Raw genomic sequence first — 5739 nt, 5'->3', positions numbered from 1 at the left:
CAAAGGCTGCGACGAACACTCAGGTGGTCTCCATTACGAGCATTAAATTTGTTAAATACACCATTCCGCGGCCTACCCCTGTAGGGAGACGCCTTTAATTCGTCCAATCCCTTGCTTTCCGCACTATTTGTGTCATTCCGCACTCATAGCAAATCTTCTCGAATAAAATGCAGCACTTTTTGCCCATAATTGCATTACCTTATATATATATGTTCATTTACGACATGTTGCATTCGTACATTTTGGTACGGCCAAATACACCAGGGGCTTATGTTCCCCGCATTATGGTGTGATAAAATCCGCACACTTTCACAAGTGCGGCACCCCGAACTTATAGCATTATATGAATCGGCTCCGAATCATGTCTTGGGTCAATAGTTGGGTTTGTCTTGCTCCCATATTTGGCACCTTACGTTCCGTTCTATCGGCTAAGGTAGCACTGGGAGAACCACTGCGATTGCGCCCCGGTTGAGCCGGGTTAACGCCTCAGTGGAGAAAGCTAAAACTGACTGTCATGATAAGGCGAGAGACTGGTCGCTGTTCGAGAGGTCTTTTCGGGTCCTAAGACCTACGCCGCTTCGAGCGAAGTACCGGATAATGTCCGACGAAGGCGTGGATAGTGCCTCGAATTCGGTCTTCCGAATACTAGGGGCTTCACCGAAATTTAAAATTATAGAATTCTATGGCTAAGTGAGAGTGTTCAAGCACTATAAGTCCGGTTGCCTTGTTCGTTGTGTTGAGCGCCTCCCTAGATGGACCCAAAAATGGGAACAAGAGTGCTCAAGTTTATCCCGAACACCCCAGCACTCGTGGGATGGGGGCTGAAGCCGACGACTTGCCATCTCTCAGATTTAATAAACGACCGCACAGAAGGTAATATTTTAAATTAACAAGCGTTGCTTAGCGCATATGAACAAAGTTTTCAGCGCACAGGATAACACATTGCGAATTTACTCAATAATTACATCCCTGGGGCACTCATCCGCAATCTTGCGGGCACCCTTCAGGACAGTCTTATAGTACATCTCGGGCGTACGATATTCCTTGCCCGCTGGTGGCGCGTCAGTGATTAGCTTCTCTGCATCCAGCTTGCCCCAATGCACCTTTGCGCGGGCAAGGGCCCGACGAGCACCTTCAATACAGGCGGAGCTCTTGATAACCTCCACCCAGGGGCACGCATCCACCAACCGTCGCACGAGGCCGAAGTAGCTCCCAGGCATGGCCTCTCCAGGCCACAGCCGGACTATGAGGCCCTTCATGGCCTGCTCGGCCACCTTGTGGAGCTCGACCAGCTGCTTCAGCTGGTCGCTAGGGGGCACCGGATGGCCGGCCTCAGCATACTGGGACCAGAAGACCTTCTTCGTTGAGCTCCCCTCCTCGGCTCGGTAGAATGCGGCGGCATCAGACACGCTGCGAGGCAGATCTGCAAACGCCCCTGGAGAGCTCCGAATTCGGGTAAGTAACACGTCATTTACATTCACATGCTTGCTTTGCATGGAAAATGCCTTATCCGCCGCTATCTTCCTCACCAACTCAATCTCCTGAAGGGACTTATGGGCATCAGCCTTGGTAGTTTTGGCACTTTCGAGAGCCGAGGCAAGCTCGGACTCTCGAGTCTTTGAGTCACGCTCCAAACTCTCATGCTTTTCCATGAGAGCCTGGAGCTCTTGCCGAACCACCGCCACCCGCGCCTCCTGCTTTTCTCGCTCTGCCCGTTCCGCGGCCGCATTGCGTTCGACCGCGGACACGGCCTCCTTCAGGGTCGCCACCTCATTCGTGGCCCCTGCAGTACCCATGTTATCCTTGTTATTTTTTGTTGCAACCTAAATCCTTTTCTGTAAGGTACAAGTTCAAAGAGGTGTTACTCACCGTCTTTGTCCTAGAGCTGCTTCTTGGCGTGGCCGAGCTCTTGCTCGGACCGCTCGAGCTCCTGCTTCAAAGCACCGACCTCCGCAGTCAGTGCGGCAGAGGTCAGCAGCGCAACCTGCAACCCATATTGACATAATTTTTTAGCAACCCTGCGTATATCTTCTTCTTTTTTCAGATCCTCAGTCCGGCTTTTCTTTCCGAACACCGAACCGAGCATCAGGGGCTACTGTCTATGCGGTATTACATTGCATATTTTTAACTTCTTACCTCAAAGCCTGATAGAAGGCTATTGCAGGCTTCGGTCAGCCCGCTCTTGGCAAGCTGTACCTTCTGAATCACCACACTCATAATAGTGCGGTGTTCTTCCTCGATGGAAGCGCTCTGCAGCGCCTCCAACAAATTGTCCGGCGCCTCCGGTTGGACGGAAGCTGCCGGCGTCACGGTCTGGCCCTTCGTGCGAAGGGGCCGCCGACCGGACTCCGGAACCACTGCGGGTTCTGATGTGGAGTCCGGTGCAAAGTCCGGGAGGCCGCCTTGTGGCGCCTCCGGAGCCTCCCCCTAATGGGTCCCTTATCCCACCTCGGCGTCCTCGGTGTCGCGAGGGGTGGAGGTGGTCGGGATGGAGTCTACATCCGACGGAGCCAACGACCCGCTCGATGAAGCGGGGAGATCATCATTGGCCGGACTACAGGCAGCATGCGGCATCAGAATGACACTATGTGACGCAGAAAAAGAAATTATAAATCATTCAGGAATCCGTATACTTACGATCTCGCCGGAGGCCTGGCCCTTAAGGCCATTCTTCCTCGCCAACGTTGATGTTGGTGGAGCTGTCCGGGGGAATAGTCCTTCCCCTCTTGGACCCTTCGGCCTCCCCTGTTGGGGAAGCCTTCCTCTTCCTCTCTCCCTCCTCTGGGAGAGAGTCCTCTTTCTCCTCCTCGTTTTCGGGGGAGGAGTCCGCCCCGGAGTCGTCAGACACCTGAAAACGGGAACTCTTTCGAGCACCCGTGGCCTCCTTCTTGGCCTTCTTCTCCGGCACCACGTGCGGTGCCGGAACCAGCAGCCTCGCTAGATGGGCGTCTACTGGGTTTTCTGGCATAGGAGCCGGGCAGATAATCTGCTCCGCCTTCCTCATCCAGTCCTATCAAAGGAAAAGGGGAAATTAAAACCCGCATAGAGTCAAACTATGAAAAGCAAGTGTCCCGTAAAGGGGTAGAATCACTTACCTCGTCGGCTTGACACTGCGAGCGAAATCCACGATCTTCAGTCGCGAATGCGGGGGCTTCGGCGCCCTTAAACAGCACCCTCCAGGCGCCTTTGTACTTCGTGTCGAAGAGCCCGCTCAGTGCCTGGTGCTGCTCCGGATTGAACTCCCACAGATTGAATGCCCGCTCCTGGCATGGGAGAATCCGGCGGACGAGCATGACTTGGACCATGTTAACCAGCCTGAGCTTCTTCACCAGCTTCTGGATACATGCTTGGAGTCCCGTTAGCTCCTCCGAACTACCCCACAGCAAGCCCTTCTCTTTCCAGGAGGTGAGCTGCGTGGGGATACCAGATCTGAACTCGGGGGCCGCCGCCCACGTAGGGTCTCGCGGCTCGGTGATATAGAACCACCCCGATTGCCACCCCTTGACGGATTCCACGAAGGCCCCTTCGAACCAAAGGACGTTGGGCATCTTGCCCAACATGGCGCCTCCGCACTCCGCTTGAGTGCCCTTCACTACCTTCGGCTTGAAATTGAAGGTCTTGAGCCACAAGCCGAAGTGGGGCTGGATGCAGAGGAAGGCCTCGCACATGACGATAAACGCCGAGATGTTGAGGATGAAGTTTGGCGCCAGATCATGGAAATCCAGGCCGTAGTAGAACATGAGCCCCCGGACAAAGGGGTGAAGTGGAAAGCCCAGTCCGCGGAGGAAGTGGGGAAGAAAAACGACCCTCTCATGGGGCCTGGGGGTGGGGATGAGCTGCCCCTCGTCGGGCAGCCGGTGTGCAATGTCGCCGGACAGGTAGCGGGCGCTGCGCAGTCTTTCGATGTGCTCCTCTGTAACGGAGGAGGTCATCCACTTGCCTCCCGCTCCAGACATGACTGGGGAAGGTTGAGACGAGATGTGCGGGCTTGGGCGCTGGAGCTCGAGTGCGTGGAGATGGATAAGCAAAGGAGGAAGAAGGCGTAGGTGAAAAGGTGAATCCTTATCCCTTATATGGGCGGGCGAAGTCTACGCGTCCCCCACCGGCCTGGTAAAACTCGCTTATCCCCCAAGCGTCACCATCAATGGCGCGGTTGGGTTACCCACGTCCGTATTGATGAGAATCCCGGATTAAGGGGGAACACGATCTCTGCTTCGACAAGACGTGCCAAGGAAACCGCTTCGCTAAATGCGCTGAGGTGGTAGAGTAAAAAACGATTCAAGTAATGGCTTGGTAGTGGCGCGACGTCATGCCGCAAAAAACGTCAGCAGATTGAACTTGTGTATATATTATTCTCTCTACGGTGGAATGTGGAATTTATTTTGCAGAGCCGGACACTATCCTGGTGTTCACAATCTTCTATCATTCGGAGGAGGAACCCGCCTTGCAATGCCAAGCAATATACGCGCCGGACTTATCGTCATTGAAGCCTGGTTCAGGGGCTACTGAGGGAGTCCCGGATTAGGGGGTGTCCGGATAGCCGGACTACCATCATCGGCCGAACTATCATCGGCCGGACTATCATCATCATCGACCGGACTCCAAGACTATGAAGATACAAGATTGAAGACTTCGTCCCATGTCCGGATGGGACTTTCCTTGGCATGGAAGGTAAGCTTGGCGATACGGATACGTAGATCTCCTACTGTTGTAACCGACTCTATGTAACCCTAGCCCTCTCCGGTGTCTATATAAACCGGATGGCTCTAGTCCGTAGAACAACAACAACAACAACAACCATTACAATCATACCATAGGCTAGCTTCTAGGGTTTAGCCTCCTTGATCTCGTGGTAGATCCACTCTTGTAAACATCCACAATATCAATATCAGTCAAGCAGGACATAGGGTTTTACCTCCATCAAGAGGGCCCGAACTTGGGTAAAACATCGTGTCCCTTGTCTCCTGTTACCATCCGCCTAGACGCACAGTTCGGGATCCCCTACCCGAGATCCGCCGGTTTTGACACCGACACTCTCCCTCTCTCCTTGCTGGATCAAGGCATGGGAGACGTCACCGGGTTGCACGTGTGTTGAACGCGGAGGTGCCGTCCGTTCGGCACTAGGATCTCCGGTGATTTGGATCACGACGAGTACGACTCCTTCAACCCCGTTCTTTTGAACGCTTCCGCTTAGCGATCTACAAGGATATGTAGATGCACTCTCCTTCCCCTCGTTGCTGGTTTCTCCATAGATAGATCTTGGTGACTCGGAGGAAAATTTTGAATTTCTGCTACGTACCCCAACAGTGGCATCATGAGTTAGGTCTATTGCGTAGATTCTTTGCACGAGTAGAACACAAAGTAGTTGTGGGCGTTGATCTTGTTCAATATGCTTACCGTTACTAGTCCAATCTTGATTCGGCGGCATTGTGGGATGAAGCGGCCTGGACCAACCTTACACGTACTCTTACGTGAGACAGGTTCCACCGACTGACATGCACTTGTTGCATAAGGTGGCTAGTGGGTGCCAGTCTCTCCCACTTTAGTCGGATCGGATTCGATGAAAAGGGTCCTTATGAAGGGTAAATAGCAATTGGCATATCACGTTGTGGCTTTTGTGTAGGTAAGAAACGTTCTTACTAGAAACCCTTAGCAGCCACGTAAAACATGCAAACAACAATTTGAGGACGTCTAACTTGTTTTTGCAGGGTATGCTATGTGATGTGATATGGCTAAAAA

Source organism: Triticum aestivum, chromosome 5B (genome assembly GCF_018294505.1).
Source record: "Triticum aestivum cultivar Chinese Spring chromosome 5B, IWGSC CS RefSeq v2.1, whole genome shotgun sequence".
Taxonomy (NCBI): domain Eukaryota; kingdom Viridiplantae; phylum Streptophyta; class Magnoliopsida; order Poales; family Poaceae; genus Triticum; species Triticum aestivum.
This window is presented reverse-complemented; position numbering follows the sequence as displayed.